The sequence below is a fragment of the Chiloscyllium plagiosum genome, chromosome 35 (assembly GCF_004010195.1).
Source record: "Chiloscyllium plagiosum isolate BGI_BamShark_2017 chromosome 35, ASM401019v2, whole genome shotgun sequence".
Lineage (NCBI taxonomy): Eukaryota > Metazoa > Chordata > Chondrichthyes > Orectolobiformes > Hemiscylliidae > Chiloscyllium > Chiloscyllium plagiosum.
Window position 1 is genome coordinate 41,204,657 of NC_057744.1, and position 21,243 is coordinate 41,225,899.

The 21,243-nt window shown below is 42.1% G+C and overlaps 2 protein-coding genes and 1 non-coding gene across 4 annotated transcripts in view; 1 reads left to right on the forward strand and 2 right to left on the reverse strand.

The window, feature by feature from the left end:
* Positions 1–21,243, reverse strand: part of rtf2 (replication termination factor 2) — a 155,776-nt gene that overhangs the window by 62,743 nt on the left and 71,790 nt on the right. The gene's annotated exons all lie outside the window — the stretch shown is intronic.
* gcnt7 (glucosaminyl (N-acetyl) transferase family member 7) overlaps positions 7,572–21,243 on the forward strand; it is a 21,377-nt gene continuing 7,705 nt past the window's right edge. Inside the window, exons 1-3 of the mRNA XM_043676977.1 lie at positions 7,572–7,788; positions 12,907–13,006; positions 14,027–14,247. The gene's annotated coding sequence lies outside the window, so the exon portion shown is untranslated. The remainder of the gene's footprint in view (positions 7,789–12,906; positions 13,007–14,026; positions 14,248–21,243) is intronic.
* On the reverse strand, positions 19,563–19,753 carry LOC122540790. Its single transcript, XR_006309410.1, has one exon. It is a non-coding gene; the product is annotated as a U2 spliceosomal RNA (small nuclear RNA).

A 21,243-nucleotide genomic window follows, 5' to 3' on the forward strand; every position in this document is an offset into this window, starting at 1 on the left:
GGTTCAGAAAAGATTTACAAGGATGTTGCCAGGGTTGAAGGATCTGAGCTACAGGGAGAGGCTGAACAGGCTGGGGCTGTTTTCCCTGGAGCGTTGGAGGCTGAGGGGTGACCTTATAGAGGTTTACAAACTTATGAGGGGCATAAGTCCCTCATAAGTCCCTCATAAGTCCCTCATAAACCCCAAAGTCTTTTCCCTGGGGTTGGGGAGTCCAGAACTAGAGGGCATAGGTTTAGGGTGAGAGGGGAAAGATATAAAAGAGACCTAAGGGGCAACTTTTTCACGCAGAGGGTGGTACGTGTATGGAATGAGCTGCCAGAGGAAGTGGTGGAGGCTGGTACAATTGCAACATTTAAGAGGCATTTGGATGGGTATATGAATAGGAAGGGTTTTGAGGGATATGTGCAGGTGGGACTAAATTGGTTGGGATATCTGGTTGGCATGGACAGGTTGGACCGAAGGGTCTGTTTCCATGCTGTACATCTCTATGACCCTAAATGGGCAACTTTCAACAAGGGCTAGCTCCATACCACTCCTTTTCCTGGAGACCTACATTTCTTCCTTGAAGTACTTACATAATTCCCTTTTAAAAGATTCAATCTGCCTTCCCCCACACTTTCAGGCAGTGTACTTCAGTTGACTTTTTCCTAATTTGAAGATTACAAACGGAACCAAACATGTTCACTCAGTGGCAACATATCCACTTGGGAGGAATGAGAAATCTTTAAGAAAATAGTTCTAATTTGTGAAAACCAAGATGTACCTCAGCAAGGAAAGAGGATTCTAGGAAGTGGGTAAACTGACAATGGTTAACAAAGGAGGTTAAAGACTGAATGAAATTGAAAGAAAAAACAGAAATAGAAAATATTACTGGTAAACAAGAGATTTGGGAATGTTTTAAAAGCCAACAAAAAGCCTATTAAAACTTACAGAATACTGAACAGCCTGGACAGAGTGAACATTGGGAAGAGGTTTCCACTTACAACAGAGACTAGGACTTGAAGGCATGGCCTTACGTTAAGGGGAAGACCCTTTAAATGGAGATGAGGAGACACTTCTGCAGCCAGGGAGTGGTAAATCTATGGAATTTATTGCCACAGAAGGCTGGGGAGGCCAGGTCATTGAGTATTTTTAAGACAGATGGATAGGTTCTTGACTGTCAAGGGGCCAAAGGTTATTGGAGAAGGTGGGAGAATGGGATTGAGAAACTGATCAGTCATGATTGAATGGCGGAGCAGACTCAATGGGTCAAATGGCCTAATTTCTGCTCCTATGTCTTATGGTCTTCTGAACATAGACCCGTTAGAAAATGAAGTTGGGAAAATAATAATAGGGAACCAGGAAATGGCAGAGAAGTTGAACAAATATTTTTCATCAGTCTTCATAGAAAAAGATACTAATAGCATCCCAAAAATAATTATTAATCAAGAGCTAAATGAGGGAGATTAAAAAAAAAAGAACTATCTCTCACAAAAAATACTATGGAAATGAACGGGACTAAAGGCCAATAAATCACTTGGACCGAATGGATTGCATCCGATTATTTTAAAGGAATAGCTACAGGAGATAGTGGATATATGATAGCAATTTTCCAAAAATCCTTAGATTTTGGAAAATTTGTAGTAGAGTATAAATCTGGGAATGTAACACCTTTACTCAAACGCGAGACAAAGACAAAAATCAATTATAGGCTACTTAGCTTAACACCTATCATTGGGAAAATGTTAGACTCCCATTACAATGGATGCAATAGTGTATGTTCAAACACACAATATAACCAAGCTGAGTCAGCATGGGGTATATATTATGGATAGAAGACTAGCTAACTGGCAGAAGACAGAGATGGGATAATGGTGGCTTTTTCACAGTGTTAACCTCTAACAATTCCCACCTCAGGCGACTGTGTGGAGTTTGCACATTCTCCCCGTGTCTGCGTGGGTTTCCTCCAGGTGCTCCAGTTTCCTCCCACAGTCCAAAGGTGTGCAGGTCAGGTGAATGGCCATGCTAAATTGCCCGTAGTGTTAGGTGAAGGGGTAAATGTAGGGGAATGGGTCTGGGCGGGTTGCACTTTGGCAGGTTGGTATGGGCTTGTTGGGCCGAAGGGCCTGTTCCCACACTAAGTAATCTAATCTAATCTAATCTAAAAGTAGAACACCTGTTTATGGACCAGACCAAACCCCCTCAAAATATATCAAGGAATAGCCTTACCTCGTTGACTCTAACCTTTATCTTATTTACAGGTAACTAAGGCGCTGTGTTCCAGATGTGATTTCATTGGTCACACTGCTAGGCTTTAAACAAAGCAAACCTTATTTTTCCATAAAGTTAAAATACAAAACTAAAAATGAATTTGCATAACTTTAACTCTACTAAAAGACCTAATAAAAATAATACATTGTTTAACTACTACTCACCTATTGTTCTAATATAGCAGCAGCCCATAACCACACCCTTTGCAAATATAAATTCTGCAAAACAGGTTTCCCTCTCTTGCTATCAGCTTCCGGTTCAGGAGAAAGGAAAAACCCAACAAACTGAATGCAGCACAGAGAACTGAGCTTTTTGCAGCAGCAGAGAGCTGATTCCAGCAGGTTCAACTCCAAAACTCCCAACTTCAACAACTAAAAGCAAAACTAAAACTGGAGTCTGTGTGAGCCTGATTCCACCCACTCATACCCTTTGTCTGGAAAACAAAGGATCTAAAACTACTTGCTCTGCCTTCCATGGAGCAGACACTTTAGCATTAGATTTACAACGAGGGGGCCAGGACAGAACAAATCCCTCTTAACAGCACACGCCGGCACAATGGCATTGGAGGCTGCCCAAAAAAAGTTCACTCAGCCACTCATGGGTATGGGGGGATTTTATGCGAAGAGGTTGAGGCGATTGGAGATTAGAATGAGAGATATCTTGTTGAAACACAAGGATTCTTAGGGGGCGTGACAGTGTACTTGCAAAGAAGTTGTTTTCCTTTGTGGGAGAGTCTAGGTTCAGAAGCCTAACCTCACAGTAAGGAGTCACCCATTTAAGACAGAAATGAGAAGGATGTTTTTCCACCAAGGGCAGAGAGTCTGTGGAATTCTTTCCTGCAAATAGTTACAGAGGGTGGGTCATTAAATATATTCAAGGCTGAGAAACACAGATTCCGAATCATCAGGGGAATCAAGGATTACGTGGCTAAAGCAGGCAAGTGGAGTTGAGAATGATCAGATCAAGTATAGTATCATTGAATAGTGCAGCAGACTGCATGGGCTGAATGACCTACTTCTAAGTCTTACGCTCTATGGACTTCATTGGAAGGAAGGTTATCGATGAACACGCTAAACAAAGTTACTGGAGGGGTTAGAGGGGTTGGGTCTGAGGGCGGAGGTGCGGGATGTGGACGAGATGCGTTGGACCCCAGCTTCCTCATTTCCCCTTCCCCCACCTCATCCTAGTTTCTAACCTCCAGCAACATGATCCCCTTGACTTGTCCGGACTTGTCCGACCTGCCCAGCTCCTTTTCCACCTATCCACTCCACCCTCTCCTCCCTGACCTATCACCTTCATCTCCTCCCCCACTGACCTATTGTACTCTATGCTACTCTATCCCCACCCCCCACCCTCCCCTAGCTTATCTCTCCACGCTTCAGGCTCTCTGCCTTTATTCCTGATGAAGGGCTTTTGCCCGAAACGTCGATTTCGAAGCTTTTCGGATGCTGCCTGAATTGCTGTGCTCTTCCAGCACCACTGATCCAGAATCTGGTTTCCAGCATCTGCAGTCATTGTTTTTACCTAGTAATCCAGAGGCCAAGGCTAATGGTCTGGGTATGAGAGTACAAATCGCACCATGGCAGCTGGTGGAAACAAATTCAATTAATAAATATGGCATTAAAAGCTAGTCTCAGCAATGGCAACTATGATAGCGATTATCATTGTTGTAAAAGCCCATCTGTTTCACTAATGTCACTCAGAGAAAGAAATCTGCCATCCTTGCCTTTTTTGGCTTACATATAACTCAAGATCAACAGCGAGTTGATTGACTTAGATATAGTTCAGCAAATCATATGGAACAAGTATAAATGGAGATGAGTAACACTTGCTAGGCTTGTCACAAACACGCACATCCCACTGATTACTCTGAAGATTGATTCCAAAATGGCAGAGACCTCAGATGGGAGCAAGATGAATCACACTGTACTTTTGGCTGGTTTTAAACATTTTCAGCCTGACCTTTCTCATTTACACTGGATCCCGTCCTTCATTAAGAATGGGGATATTCACAGATGCTGCTCCTTTCAGTAACTGTTTAAACAAGATTCAGAATTGTGATCTCTCTATTTGTTATGTGATTATTTGCCTTCATCTATAAGCTGCTGTTTATACTGTTGAGAACGCATGTGGCTCTGGCAAGCTGGCATTTCATTTCCAGATATATCCAGTGCTCTCCCACACTCCTCACTGAATCAAGGTCAGTTGCCACAGGATTGTAGCGCTGTCACTCATGAACAGATGCATCTCTAACTGGGATTATTTTCTTCACTACCTGCTGATGGTGGCATTGTGATCCAGAGGCACAGAAGTCATGGCAGTGGTAGAAGTTTAATTCAATCAATAAATCTGGAATAGAACATCAGAGCAGATGACGGTGGCAGATCTCCTTATGAGCGGATAATTTTTGTAGTCACCAGAAAGATTGGCTTTCTTTTCCAGATTTCTTTTATAAACTGAATTTATTTCCACCAGCTGCCATGACAGAATTTGAACTTAATTCCCATTGCCTTAGTGTGGATTATTCTCCGCTGTACCACTGCATCCCTCTAGAATACACTCTAGTTTTCTGATTGGAATGTACGAAACTACCTTTCATTACACCGCTTGAAAAAAGGACAGAGACTAGCAAAGATCCAAAATGAACATAAGGAGAAAGTTACTATCCAATTAGCTCAGTAGCATACTAGAGTCACAGATGCCTGCATCACAAAAAAACCTTCAGCCCACCAAGTCTGCGCTCGTCAAAAACAAGTACCTAACTATTCTCATCCCATTTTCCAGCACTTGGCACGTAGTCTGGTATGCCCTGTACTTCTGCCTCTACCACTCTTTACAGGAAGTCAGCAAGCTCTAGATTCCACCACTCTCTGGATAAAAAAATGTTTCTTCATATCCCTTCTCAACCTCCTGCCACTTTCCTCAGATCCACTGCCCCAGGTCACACTACTCATAAGTTAGTCAGGGCCTGAAGGCATAGCTGTCACAATGGGCTTCTTCACAATTCCTTCAATAGATGCAGCCATCGTTGTCAAGGCCAATATTTGTCACCCATCATTTTGCTCTAGAATTCCTTGCTAGAAGAACATACTACAGCAGGTCTAGAATCACATGTAGCCCAAGGCCAAGCAAGAATAGCAGATTTCCTTGCTAAATAGACATCAGTTAACTAGATAGGCTTTTATCTCAATTTTGTCACCATGAATGATACCTTTCTCCCCCCAAATTCCAGACTTATTCTGAGAGATATTGATTCCCTGCAGCACACAAAATTCCTGCCACTGGCCATGTGCCAAAACTTCTCCAGGATCAAGGAATGCACCTTCAAAAGACATTCTCCCTTTACTAGAATTAATGCTCCTACTGGGGTCCTCCTCAAACCAGTTTTGCAACGCATTCCGTACCAGTGCCCCAAGGAGAATAAAATTCCATTTTTTCCACCTTGGTATGATCATTCTCCATATTCCATTTGGGCACCTTAGAAACCTGAGTTCTGCTTTACAAAAATGCCTTTATTACATCAGGCTCCACTTAATAGCTGGTCATTCATTGGCAGGATCTGCAGTATTTTATGAACTAGATACTATACATGTCCGAGGTTAGCTCGACATTATTCCAAATAAGACCAAAGAACAGCACAGCACAGGAACACGCCCTATGGTCCAACAAGATTATGGCGACACAACACCTCTCTAAACTAAAAGCCTTTTGCCTATAAATGGTCTGTATCCCTCTATTCCCTGCCTACTTATGTATCGGTCAAGATGCCCCTTACAGGTTGCTATTTGAATGTGCTCCTAACACCATCACTGGCAGCACATTCCAGGCACTTAACATCCTCTTTGTCAAAAACTTAACACTCACATCTCCTTTAAATTTATCTCCTTTCACCTTAAAGCTACATCCCCTAGTAACAAATTTCTACCCTGGGAAAAAGACTCCAACTATCCATGCCTCTAAAAATTTAATAAATTTCTATCAGGTAGCCCCTCAGCTTCTAACTTCAAGTGAAAACAAACCGAGCTTGTCCAATCCCATAGCTAATATGCTCCAAACCAGGCAACGTCCTGGTAAAATGTTCCCGCACCCTTTCCAAACATCCCACATCTTGCTTGTAGTGCAGTGACCAGAAATGTACGCAATATTCCAAATGTAGCCCAACTAAAGTTCTCTGCAGCTGCAACATGACTTTGCAAATTTTATACTCTTTGCCTCAACTGATGAAGGCAAGCATATCACTTTCTTACCATCTTTTCCACTTATTTTGCCACTTTCAAGAAACTGTGGATCTGTATGCCTAGATCCCTCTGTATGTTACTGTTTCTAAGGTTTCTGCCATTTACTGTGTACTCCCCTCCGACATCATCTTTTATTTTGCTTGATGAAATCTGCCATTTCTCTACCTGAGTCTCCAGCTGAACTGTATCGTCCTCACGATCTGCAGCTCCCCCAATCTTTGTGTCATCTGCAAACTTACTAATCAGGTCACCTACATTCTCCTCCAAATCATTTATATACATATAATTATTACAAACAACGGGAGTCCCAGCACTGATCCCACTGGTCAGTACTTCACGAATTTGAATGGCGGATCTGAAAGTAAACCAACAAACTGAACTGATAAGCAAATTGACCTGCTACACATTCATTTTCAGTACAGAGGTTCATCACTATTTACTGCAGCACTGCTTCAGTTCAACCAGTCCATGCTGAACATAATCCCAAACTAAACTAGCCCCATCTGTCTACTCTAGGCCATATCCGTGCAAACCTTTCCTGTTTGTGTACTTATTCAAATGTCTTTTAAACACTGATTGTACCGATATTCACCACTTCCTCAGGAAGTTCATTTTACATACAAACCACCCTCTGTGAAAAATTTGCCCTTCATGACTTTTTAAAATCTCTCTCCTCTCACCTTAAAAATGTGCCTCCTTGTCATGAAATCCACCACCCGAGGGAAAACGCTACGACCATTAACTCTAACTGTATCCCTCATTATTTTATGATCTTCTGTAAGATCATCTCTCAACTTCCCACGCTGCAGTGAAAGAAGTCTCAGTCTATCCAGCCTTTCTTCTTAACTCAAACCTTCCAAACCCGGCAACCACTATATTCTTAGCAGAACTAAAAGAAAAGGGTGGCTATAGACAGCAAGAAATGGTGAGAGAAGTATTAATATCCGTAAAGGGGAAAATTAAGATCCCTTTTATGAGCAAATACTGAGACCAGCCACCACAAAATCAGCAGCATTTTTGTCACACAGCCAGCACCCAAACTGGTGTAATGATAACGATAGTCTCATGACCAAAACTCCTCCCCACTCTGAGCAAATTCCCTGAAGCAGCTACTGCATTTGATTGTCATTTCTGCTATCAACTGTGAAAATGCTGCTTGGGTGCAACAAACAAAAGTATTCTAGGTTATCATATAGCTAAGCAATGAAAGCAGTGTCAATGAACTCAGATCAAACTCAAATGTTTTACCAGAATGACTGATCGCAAAACACGATGTTATTTCACCTGACTGCGATACAAGGTAAGGTTTTGGTGTTTAAATTCTATTTAAAACCAATCAAGTTTCAATCTCTAAAACCAAAGACTTTAAAGCTACAAGTGTAATGTGGCATGTATCAATTTGATCAGTCTGTCTTCAAATGAAAATGCTGTAAATTAGAACATACTGCATAAAGCGTGCAGACATATTAAGCTCTTGTCCTGTGACGAAGAACAGGAAGTGAAAAATGTGAATGTAATGAACTCCATTCGATCCTAAAATGTTTCACTCACAATTAATCTTAAAATGTTCCACATTAACTTGTCTTCCATAACTGTGCCAGAATTGTTAGAGATATAAGTAAATTTGGATATGAAGGAAACAAAGTTCAAAGAAATTTCACAAGTAGTGACAAGGATCAAAAATATACAAAAAAAGGCGGAGCATAGGAACACAGCTTGCACTTACACTGTCATATTTCTGAAGCATATAAATTCAGCTGCCTGAAGATTATTATTTGGCTTCAAAACAAGATTTTTTTTAAAAGGTTATTGTTGAACGTACAAACATAATGCAGGCAGCATTGTCTTTAACCGCTAAGTGTACTGTACTATAACTGAATGCAAAAAGAAAACAATGATTTTTCCATCCAGAAAGAACTGTATCAAATCACTGGTGGCCAGCTAGAACATTCTTTCAGTCATCAAAGACAATTTCAGCATGAAAACTTGGAGCCCTTATCTGTCTCAGGATTTTATGCAGAACATGTTATAAATGCTGCAGCCTGAAAAGTTTTTCTTGCCATCAAACTATCAATAACATGAATCGTTGAATCTGAAGGAAGGAATTCATTACCGAGCACTTCTCAATATTTCATATGAGAACACAGCACTGCCTGAAATGGAATCTAAGTACAAAAGTATAACTTTCAACTGCCTTCGTAGGCAGAGAGTGGATAGAGAGAGACTTTTCTCATGGCAGAAATGTCTATCATGAGGGGGCATAATTTCAAGGTGATTGGAGGAAGGTTTAGGGGTGATGTCAGAGGTAGGTTACTTCAGTTGCGATTTGTGTGTAAAGTGTTGGAAAAGGTTAAACATCTAGAAAGGAATATGATGATTAGGGATAGTCAACATGGTTTTGTGAAGGGTAGGTCATGCCTCCCCAAACTTACTGAGTTCTTGGAGAAGGTGACCAGACAGGTGGATGAGGGTAAAGAGATTGATGTGGTGTATATGGATTTCAGTAAGGCATTTGATAAGGTTCCCCACTGTAGACTATTGCACAAAATACGGAGGCATGGGATTGAGGGTGATTTGAATCAGACATTGGCTAGTTGAAAGAAGACACAGGGTGGTGGTTAATGGGAAATGTTCATCCTTGAGTTCTGTTACTAGTGGTGTACCACAAGGATTGGTTTTGGGGTCACTGCTGTTTGTTATTTTGTTCAATGACCTATCCATGCTCCCCAGTGACCTATCACAATCAACCCCCATCGACATCTACCTATCACGTTCCCAGCTTCCTTCACCCCACCCACCTATTTGTCTCTCAGACCCCTTCCCCCTCCACATTCCTGACAAAGGGCTCCTTGATGTCACCTAACTTGCTGTGCTTTTCCAGCACCACAATTTTTAACTCTGTAGATCACAGCTAAACGTGTTGTTTTTCCACATGCTATTCGGTAGATCGCTCATAATGACTTTTCTTTTTCTGTGAATTTAAGTTCATGGCTGATGTCTTGAAGAACAGTTGTTCTGACGCCATGTCAACTAAAGTGTGAGTTTGCTAATAATTGCTAATGGAAATGTCATCCAGATTGCATAACTGGTGGAGAAAAGGAACAGCAGAAACAAAGGGGAGCTCAACAATAAATTTATCCTGGTTAGCAGATTTGGGTTAGAGTTGAGAGTGTGTTGCCAGAAAAGAACAATAGGTCAGGCAGTATCCAAGGAGCAGGAAAATTGACGTTTTGGGCCAGAGCCCTACATCAGGAATGAGGCTGGGAGCCTCAGGGGTGGAGAGATAAATGGGAGGGGAGGTGGGGCTGGTGAGAAGATAGCTGAGAATGCAATAGGTGGATGGAGGTAGGGATGAAGGTGATAGGTGGGAGAAGAGGGTGGAGCAGATTGGTGAGAAGGAAGACTGACAGGTGGGACAGGTTGTGAGGGCGGTACTGAGCTGGAAGGTTGGAACTGGGGTTAAGATGGGGGATGGGGAAAATGAGGAAACTGGTGAAGTCCAATTGATGCCATGGGGTTGCAGGGTCCTGAGGTGGAAGATAAAGCATTCTTCCTCCCAGCCCCATTCCAGGTGAAGGCTTCTGGCCTGAAACATTGATTTTCCTGCTCCTTGGACGCTGCCTGACATGCTGTGCTTTTCCAGCAACACACACTCAACTCTGATCTCCAGCGCCTGCAGACTCACTGTCTCTCAGATTTAGCTCAGAGTAGAGTAATGGTCTGGGACAGACGGCTGGTGGAGTTCTATCCTGGCTCGAGATCATGATGATGATGGGTAGTGACCTGAACAAGGTGTACAGCAAGGGATGAATGCAATCGGGGATAGGAAGGTGGGGTTAGCTGGGATGGGGTTGATGCAGGGGGATGAAAGGAACAGGTTACATTTGGCACAAGGAGGACGGAATGGATGGCAGAGGGAAGTAAAGTATAGTTGCAATGAAACTAACAATTTCAACAGAAATGCTTTGTGGGTCACAGGTTAGTTGGGTTGTAATCTTCAGCAGAAGTAGATCCAATAATATCTGCTACCAGTCAAATTCGTCCTTGCTTGTTTTGTGACTATGATATTAATAGCACTCTTCACTAAAAAAGTAAACAGATGGCTAATGGAAAGAAAAACAAAGTTTAAATATGCATGCTGCACTGCTGAATTAATGCTTTGTATGGTTTTAGTAGCAAATTGTGGGTGCTATTCATGCATGAAGTGTTGTCATATTATTCAAAAATGCATAACATTCAATTCAGTTGATAGAAAGATGGTTTGTTGTGGAGGGATGATTTTGAAGACAAAACAAAGTGGAATCCTTACAATAATGTCATTAATAACTATGGCCTGCACACGGATAACAGATATTTTCATTTTAAAAAGATATGCTGCATATGGTGGTTGGATGTAGAATGTACGCAAATTTTTGGTGTGTAGAATTTACAGCAAAATTTCAGTTGATTACTTGGGCCAGATAAAGACAACCTAAATTATGGAGCTGAGTGCGACAAGATAATGCTAATTGGTTGTTTCCACAGAGCAGAAGATAAGCTGCAACAATAAACTTAAGAAAATCTCATCAGTGCATAAAGCAGTGTAACTGACCCAATTTGGCACAAATAACAGCTATCTTATATTCTGCTTTCTCTCCAACATTGTTTCTAACATGTTTAAGCTTAAACGTTTAAGTTTCTTAGGAACAAATGACAACGAGAGTTGGAAATTAACCTATTAGCTATTTGGAGATGGTGTTTGTAGTCTGCAATGTATTGACCGTGGCATTCCTTGGGGAGGGACTACCATCATACGAAAATGTCAAAGTAACCAATCACGTTAAAAGAATTTTACAGCCACCCAAAGAGAAAACTCACAAAAATTTATAATAAAATAATTTTTAGAATAGTTATGTAGAGCAAATTAAGATAAGGACATACTAATATACACATGGCATGAAGGTGGAAGCTAAACCATTCTGAATTCTAGTTCATCAAATTTAAAATATAGCTTAAAGTTTCCTTTTAGCAGCATCAAACAAATACAAACAATCTTTTCATTGCAAGCTTTATCATGTTACACCTGACAGAATAACTGTAATCTTTGTGTGTTTTCTCTTTGGATGGTATAATGGATTACGTGTACATGGGACAGCAGGGGGCATGTGGAATCATGGGAGGAGGTAGAGGGCATTAGCTGATTTGATTGGGCATGGAGAATGTGTGGGGTCAGGGAGGAGTGAAGGATGAGGGCTGGAAGAATGTTTTATATTTTATTCATTTATTTTGATCATTGGGTACAATGCTGAAGGACCAAGACAAGTTTTTCATTCAGCCTGCCTCAGGCACTGGCAGCCTCCTCAGCCTGCCTCCCCACAAACATGAAATGGGAAATGCAGGCATCAATTTTCAAAGAAATGGGATTTCAGGGCTAGGCCTCATTTACTTGTAGACTGTAAATTTTGTGTTTACTAGTTCCTGCCGGAATCAATCATTCTTGCATCCCAGAATAAACTTACACCTAAACACTATGATAACTTTAATCTTTCTTATTCACAGGCCTTTTACTGGAAATTTGATCAAACTTACAACACTTCTTTCAAATTCTGATTCCTTTATTTGCTGACATTTTTGAGACTGCTAACTTTCCAGTTATTCATTATTCAAAAAAATTTTGGTCTGTTTCCGAAGGGTTTTATGATGGTTTTTCTACCATTAAACTTATAATCCAGACTCCAGCACTCCAGTCATTACCTTGGGCATCTCAAATCCTTGGCATACGAATCTCTACATAAATCATAGCCTCTTGCCAAAACTTTTGCACAAATGTCTTGCTTTCTCTTGTAATGACTTATCACACACTTTATTTCTGTTAATCAAGGAGTTCATCAGGATACTGTTGTAAAATATTTCTTCTCCTCACAGCATTGATATCTTCAAACAGACAAACAATCTTATGCAACATCTAAATAAGGATAGTATGCAAGTCTTTTGCTAATGCTGAAAAGCCATGACACACTGAAATGTCATTTAGTGGAACACTGCAGTGGCTCGTCTTCATTCAAAGGACAGGAACAGCGATAGGCTACTGGCACTTTATGTTTTCCACGCTGAAACTTCAATTGTGCACACTAAATTTGATGTTGCAAATCATGAGCGATCTCTTTATTTACAAGATAAGTTCCAATTTCTTTTAATCCCAGGCCGAAATATTTTACAGAGTTGATGTACTTATCCAGCATGCCATGAAATTATTGTTTCTCTATGCAATGTTCTACTGATAGTTTGGGGTCAGTCCTTCTAGCTTGCTTTGCAAAAGCTCTATCATTACTGCAACCTCAAGGTATCTTTGACTCTACGAGATATTAAATTTTGTCTGCTTTTTCAGCAACACGTAGGATTGAAAACTAAGTTTTATATATCACTATTGTCTTTGCAGAAATCTGCAAGCTCGAGGCTAAGACCCTGGATGGTTCATTTTACAATGTAATCTTTCCATTCAACTTACTGAATATGCAACATGCTGAGCAATTACACAGGTGAACGTGGACCAATAGCTTTGGCAGTGAAGTACTGAATGTGTCCCAAACAGCTAGTATGCAACTTCCGTAATAATTTCCTATTAAATTGGCTTGAGCAATCATCAAACTGGCACTTGTGTACTGTACATCCTTACAGGTTGCATTCTGGTGGGACGGGGTGGAAACAAAGCAGGCCACACTCTCCAAAGACTGTTGTCAGAAAGGAGCTCTTCCTAAACATTGCTCCTTTGTCAATCTTGCCCAGCCCTCTACAGCCCTTGCTGAGTTTGCTGCTGCATTGTTGCACCCCCCAACATCTGCTGCTCCCCTTCACCATCATTATCAAAGAAGGAATAATTCACCTCCTCACTCAGAGACATATGGCCATTAGCGGATTCAAAGATAGAGTTGCTGAGGTCAGCTGGCCATGATGCTGTATTCCTGCACATGAAGCCTCAATGCTCACATCAGACGTGTCGGAAATTAGAATCCATACGGAGCTTTGAAGAGGTTAATTAATTTAATTACAAATGGTGTGAACATTATACGATAGGATGCATGTTTTGTAGAAAGGTGCATTTAATGCACATCTCCAGGACCCTGAAACAATTGTGCAAGGCAGGCAAACAGGTTGACAATATTGTAAACATGAAGAAAATCAGATAGGTGAGAGCTTTAGACTAAATTCGTGTGAAACTGGACACCAAAGCTGATAATCGTTCTACTCAGCTCAAGTTTGTAGTTGGTGGGATTGGATGGAGTCAATGACAAGGAAGTAGAGAGTTTATGGCAAAACCCAAGTGGACAGCATCAGTCTTCGATAGTGGGGGTATTTAATGATGCCAATGCCATTTGATGTCAAAGGCTGATAGTTAGATTCTCCCTTGTTGGAGATGGTCACCATTTGGCCTTTACTCTCATTCTTCTTTGGCAAGGAAGATTAGTGCCAGATGCAAATTGTGCATGAAGTTGACACATTGTTTTTCTGCACAATGCCCCATGGCCTGCAAAAACACTGATTAATGTTTAATTTTACAGACAAGTGGTAGGATGGAACAGACGAAAAGCAGCTCAAATGCCTCCACAAGAGACCTGAAAGTCAGCATCTGAGGACTTCTGCATTGACGAACTCATCGTTCCAAATTACAGTCTAACATTCTTAATGTGCAGATTATTGCACAATGTGTGGAGTAATAACACTGAGTCACTCTTATTAAATAGCATCCAAATAACAACTGTAGTTACTTTAAGATACTCAAGTAAGCAAACTCAGAAGAGATTGAGCTTGGGTTTCATGAAGTATCATAAAGATTTGCAGGACAATGTTGAATGGTGACTCATCAAAAATATTTCAATGTTGGTTAAGAATAAAGTCAGTGGTTACAATTGTTTATACACTTTGATTTGTTACATTATATTACTGTATTGTAATCACTTAGTAGTAAAAATGTTACAAAGAGCGCAACATTTCACAACACAGTTGGCAGTTGAAGGATATGCAACATTTCAACAAGGAATTTGGACTTTGGATTTAGGACTGGGATCTGAAGTAATTTCTTCAGAGGGATGGGAATCTTTTAACTTCTCTACCCAACACAACTATGAAAGCTCAATTGTCGAGTACTGTACACTCACTCTTAGTTATATGCAGATATGCTACCCACAGATCAAAGTACTTGTGAGTTCAGCCCGAGTCTTTTTCCTGACTTACAGGTCCCAATGGATTGTGCGGTTTTCTTGTAATAGATAGGGGATTTTTATTATAGTGCTATCCATGTTATTGCGTTATCTTAGTGAATTCAGTGCTCCTATTCAGATAACAATGATTTGGTACATATTCAAACAGACTAATAGACTTTTGGACTCTAACGATCAAGGTATGTGGGAGTGGGATGAAAAGTGAAAGTAAAATCAAACATGAACCACGATCTCACTGAATGATAGAGCAGGAGTGCAAGATCTACTTCTACTCCTCATTTTAAGGTCATGATGTCAGATTATTCCCAGAGTAAAGAAACATATTTCTAACGCCTATTCGATGCACATCTCTTTACTGCGGTTGAAAAATTAACCTGTTTCTGTTGCACACAGTAAGATCACAATGGAGAAATTTAGCCAACCACAGCAATAACACTTAACAAATAAATCCCTCATTACAGCAATCATCTTCCTTGCCTCTTCAAAAATCAAATAATTGTAATATTAAATATCTGAAAAGTAACTTCTCACCAGAGCAAACTGCCCCAGAATAAACCAATGACTGTGAAATGGATCCAAGTTAGATTGTGAAGCACAAACCTTTTCCTTGAAAGTAGATTTATTCATATGATGCAAAACACATCTCTGCTTCCTTCCTGTCCCAAGTAATTTTCTTTCAAAACAAAATCAATCTGTTCTAACATGTTATGCTACACTGGAGACAGGTGGGACTTAAACCTGACCCAGAGGTAGGAGCACTACCACTGCATCAAATAACTCAATTTTATTAAGACACAGTCAACACGGATTTATGAAAAGTAAATTATTTATGCATGCTCAGTTCTTAATCAAACAATACCACCAACCATGTATCTTCAACATAATCAACAAACTATTAATAATGTGCCCTCACTCTGATACTTGATACCCCAAATGAGCCCCTCACTCATTGCTGAAACCAGGCAGGAAAATGTGCAGCCTCTGGCTAATCAGTAACATCCCTGCAGCAACAAGAAGACTTTGAATTGCCTCAGTAAGACCACTTGCTGCATCTTTCCCCAACTCTTCCACTCACCACTTCCCTACTGCCACTACTTCCCCTTCTGCTCACCATCATCTCATCCACCGTCTCCCTCTGTTCTGCTCACTTTGTTTTGGCAGAACTTACAGCTATGATGAGAGGTTTATTGAGGAATTCTGAAGGAATGAACATTTTAGTGAGGGGATTCAGTGGATAAGGTGGTTGGGGGTGGGTGAATTAGTGTTATGGTGAAGACCTTTTGGAGGCGTCAGTGCAGTAGCAGGGTCTCATTAAGTTAGTTTAGTATTGTGATGTGCATTAACTGAAAGGGGAGGATTCTGGGTAATCCAAGATGGAGGACGGGAAAAATTTCTGGCTGTAAGAGCTGCTTTTTTTTGAGGTATGTTAGGTGTTGGAGGTATTTCCTCAAATTCCAGGAGCAGCAATTATTGTTTTATATGCTGTTGCATTGTTTTGGAACTTTGGGAAAAAAAAAGTCAAAAAAGCAGTTTAAAAGGACAATGGTGAGGACAGTGCAAGAGAGAGAGAGAGACACAGACACAGACAGAGAGACAGACAGAGAGACAGACAGAGAGACAGACAGACAGACAGAGAACCTGCACAGTTTACCGCCTTTGCTGTTTGAATTGGTGTATCGCTGGACATCGGAGTGCATCTGGGAAAATTAACAAACAGTGAAATTCACAACTAAATCTTGGAGGAACTGTTGGGTGAAGTTCACAACACAGAATCAGATAAGTTAATTGTTGTTTTAAGTCTGTCCAAGAGAAAGGCTGCATTAGTGAGTATAGAGGATTCTTTCTTGATTATATGTTTTTTGAGATAAGTCTCTTGATTAAACTTAAAATATAAGCCATAGCTATTAATTTAACCTGGGGCAGTGTTTGTAGAGGAGTAAGATGGTGTTATTTTCTGGGTCTGTAGATTGTGAAGGAGCAAAAAATGGCCTTTGCAGTGATGTGTACTTCTTGTCAGATGTGGGAGTTTAAAGAGAGTTTAAGGGTTACTGCGGATTATTTCTGCCATAAATGCTGTTGGAGGCGAATCTTGTCAGATCGAGTAGATCGAGTAGATCGGTTGGAGAGACAGATAGAAGCGATGAGGAATTTGCAACAGCAACAGTATGTGATGAATGGCAGTTATAGGAAGGGGGGAAAGTCTCAGATACAGTCACAGATGGGTTAACACCAGGAAGGGTAAGAGAAGTAGGCAGCTAGTGCAGGAGTCTTTTGTGGATATACCCATTTCAAACAAATATGCTGTTTTGGAAAATGCAGGGGGTGATGGATTCTCAGGGGAATGAAGCACGAACAGCCAAGTTTCTGGTGTTGAGACTGGCTCTAATGCAACGAGGGGGTACATCAGCTTCCAAGAGATCACTTGTGTTAGGGGATTCTGTAGTCAGAGGTACAGACAGACGTTTCTGTGGCCAGCAGAGAAAAAGCAGAATGGTGTATTGTTTCCCTGGTGCCAGGATCAAGGATGTCTCAGAGAGGGTGCAGAGTGTTCTCACGGGGGAAGAGGGGCCAGCAAGAGGTCATTGTCCACATTGGAACCAACAACATTGGAAGGGAAAAGATTGAGACTCTGAAGGGATGTTACAGAGAGTTAGGCAGAAATTTAAAAAGGAGGTCCTCAAGTGTAGTTATATCTGGATTACTCCCAGTGCTACGAGCTAGTGAGGGCAGGAATAGGAGGATAGAGCAGATGAATGCATGGCTGAGGAGCTGGTGTATGGGAGAAGGATTCACATTTTTGGATCATTGGAATCTCTTTTGGGTAGAAGTGACCTGTACAAGAAGGACAGATTGCACCTAAATTGGAAGGGGACTAACATACAGGCAGGGAAATTTGCTAGAACTGCTTGGGAGGATTTAAACTAGTAAGGTGGGGGAGTGGGGCCCAGGGAGATAGTGTGGAAAGAGACGGGTACAGCCGAGAACAGAAGTGAGTCAAACAGTCAGGGCAGGCAGGGACAAAATAGGACTAATAAATTAAACTGCATTTATTTCAATGCAAAGGGCCTAACAGGGAAGGCAGATGAACTCAGGGTATGGTTAGGAACATGGGACTGGGATATCATAGCAATTACGGAAACATGACTCAAGGATGGGCAGGACGGGTAGCTTAATGTTCCAGGATACAACATTGTTTTTTTTGTCATTTTTATAAATGACTTAGACGCAGGCATAGGTGGATGGATTAGTAAATTTGCAGACGACACTAAAGTCGGTTGAGTAGTGGACAGTTTAGAAGAATGTTACAGGTTGCAGGGGGACTTGGATAAACTGCAGAATTGGGCTGAGAGGTGGCAAATGGAGTTCAATGCAGCTAAATGTGAGGTGATGCACTTTGGGAAGAATAACAGGAAGGCAGAGTACTGGGTCGATGGAAAGATTCTTGGTAGTGTGGATGTGCAGAGGGATCTTGGAGTCCCATGTACATAGATCCCTGAAAGTTGCCACCCAAGTGGATAGTGCTGTTAAGAAGGCTGTTAGGTTTCATTCGTAGAGGGATTGAGTGCCGGAGCCGCAATATCATGCTGCAACAGTTCACCTGCTGGTGTGTGCTAGGCGGTTTCCTTTCCCTTTGCTCAACGACCTATTTGCTGAACTAGCCGGAGGTCAGCTTTTCAGTAAAACTGAGCCCGGTAAACCCTACCTCCAGATGAGTGTAGATCCTGAGTTTAAATGAATGAGACACAATCTTATTGAAACATATTGGATTCTTACGTGGCTCGACAGGGTAAATGCTGAGAGGACATTTTCCCTCATGGGAGTGTCTAGAACTGAACAGAATAAAGAGGCACCAATTTAAGAGTGAGATCAGGAGAAACGTCTTCTCTCAGAGGGTTGTGAGTCTTTGGAATTTGTTGTCACAGACAGCTGGCACACGCTGCTTGTGTGAGACTGACTTTGCTGCCTCAGCCAGAACTGGCAGCATTCTAAGTGCAAAAGAAGGCAAGGGGGTGTTGTGCCAGTCCCTGCGTACACAGCCCAGGTGCCGGATAATCTGCAGTGCTCCTACCTGCCTTATTATCTTCCCAGGCCAGTTCCGGTCAGCAAACATTGGTTTGTTTGTTCTACGTTTTCTCACGTGCTGTTGTCGAGTTAGTGCTGTCTCTTTGCTTTTCCCAGTGAGAATTGACTCTCTGAGTAACCTGCCTCTGACTCAGTCATTCGTGATAGCACACACGATTCTGTCGCGGCTCAGTGAATCGGAAAATGGCTGAAACTCACAGTCCTTTGCCTCGTTTTTCCGGTCAGTCACATACGTACCTATCGATTCCGCCTGCCCTTGCAGTCTGATGAAAAGCATGTGCCTTAAATACGTCCCGATGATTTTTGTCCTAGCTCACAGTGTTCTCGAAATCTCTCTTTCAAGTCATCAAAATCAAAACGACTGAACCCCGAGATAGCTTCATCCCCAGCAGCATGCAGCAACGTAGCACAGTTGACCTTCTCTTGTTTTTCTGAAATGTCGCTCGCGAGTATGAAAAGCTGGTGGGCAGCTACGGTTGCTGCGACTCCCAAATTCTGACACCACGTGGTGTGATCGGGGCCCGGCGTTGGCGGGAAGGTGCAGCACGCAGCAGGGGTCCGAGGGGATGACATTGAGAGCAAGTGTCAAGGTGCGCAAGAGACAGAGATGGCGAGAGAAGGATAGGGAGCGGGAGCTGAGCAGCCACCTTAGAACAGACGAGTTTGAATCGACTCACGCCCGGTTGGATGTGAGGTGTGAGAAATGAAGCACTTGGTACTCAAACCCATCCAGCAGACACAAAGCACCGAAAGCCTGAGTTATAAACATGAAGCTGTTTTTAGATTTATAGATGAGGGGTGCACCGTTCCCGGAGGTACTGCAATACCAGGTCGATGCGTGGAGTGGACGAAGCAAGCCCCTATTCCATCTCCCTGCTCCAAAAATCAATTTAATATATGGTCCCCAGATAAGGGACGTATCAGATATTAAACTGATAAGAACAGATACTACACTTGATCTTAGCCAAAAGGCCGAGAAGCGATAACTACAATACCGCGGACTGCCTCAAGTCCCATTTGTCCTCCATGTTTTCAATCAGCTTGATTCTGTTCAAAGACTTGTAGATCACTGCTGACAGTTTCCCTGTCGCCGTAGTCCTCCCAGGATTTCTAACGAGAGCAGCAGGTCCGTTTACAGCAGTTGCTTTTTTTCCCCTGCCAGTGAACCACTGTCTCATGGTCATGTAGAGATCGTCAGTATCTCACCAATCAAGTGGGTCAGGGCTAAGCTTACGTGACTTCTCACGTGACCAGCACAGCGTTTTTGAGGAGGCGGTAACCAACTGCAGAACTGCACGCATTGAATGATACATTCAGCCTGTCATGTCTGCATCAGCTCTCTGCACGAGCAACTTCCCCAGTCCCACTCGCCCTGCAGCAAATATTCTCTCTTCAGATAAGTATCCGACCCTCCGACCAAAGTCACCATTGAATCTGCCTCCAGCACCCTCTCTCTCAGGCAGTGCACTGCATATTCTCACCACTCGCTGAAGATGCTTGGGCCTAGGACGCTACCTCGATGAAACGTGACACGTAGAGAAGAAAGCAATAGATTCAGCCGAGCCCTCCATGTCTTTGATGTGTGTGGATGTGCCTGCAGTTAGAACATTGCACAGTACAGGCCCTTCGGCCCACGATGTCGTGCCGAGCAGTTTTCTTAATCTAAGATCAACCTAACCTACACACCCCTCAATTTACTGCCGTCCAGCGTGTGCTCGCCGAGCAGTAGCTTAAATGTCCCTGACAGGTTGTGGGAGATTAGAAATGCAGTTAGAGATGTTGTTTTTGCAGATGGGTGACGGGGTGTTGTGGGGGGAGGGGAAGGGGAACATTACACAAACGGTCGCGGGATTCTTGCAGCATACCTAAGGCTAAGATTTTAACGAATATAGAGGTTTTTGTTTAAGAAATAGTTGTAAACTAAGAAATAACTTTAAAGTGTTGTAGCTGACCACAAAAGTAGCAGTAGGGGCATTTCACAATAAGCTTATAGTATGATAAGGGGAACTGGATAAAATAGCAGACAGGCTGTAACAGACAAGGACAAGGACAGCAGGGTAGTCAGATAAGGAAAATTAGAGAAAAACGAGTGAGGTAATCGGCTTATGATAGGATGGGAAAAGGGAGGCGTGATTCCGCAACTTGCAAACTGAATAAGAATCTTTACATGTTTTGTTTTCGCGCGCTTTTGCTAGCCTGATTGCTTGAGCAAAACGCCTGTTCTTGCAAGGCCGTAAAGAATTAAATGTTCTTGTTTCCAAGGCTTTGTCTCAGGCTGAATTGTGAGTGAGTTTTGTTTCTCACAGTTGCCGAAGGGCCTGTTGTTGCGCTGCTCTGTTCGACGTTCTAAAAATCTCAGCTGTTACCAATGTGAAAAATCCCTGGAGTGCAAGTTCATAGCTCCTTGAAAGTGGAGTCGCAGGTGGATAGGATAGTGAAGGCGGCGTTTGGTATGCTTTCCTTTATTGGTCAGA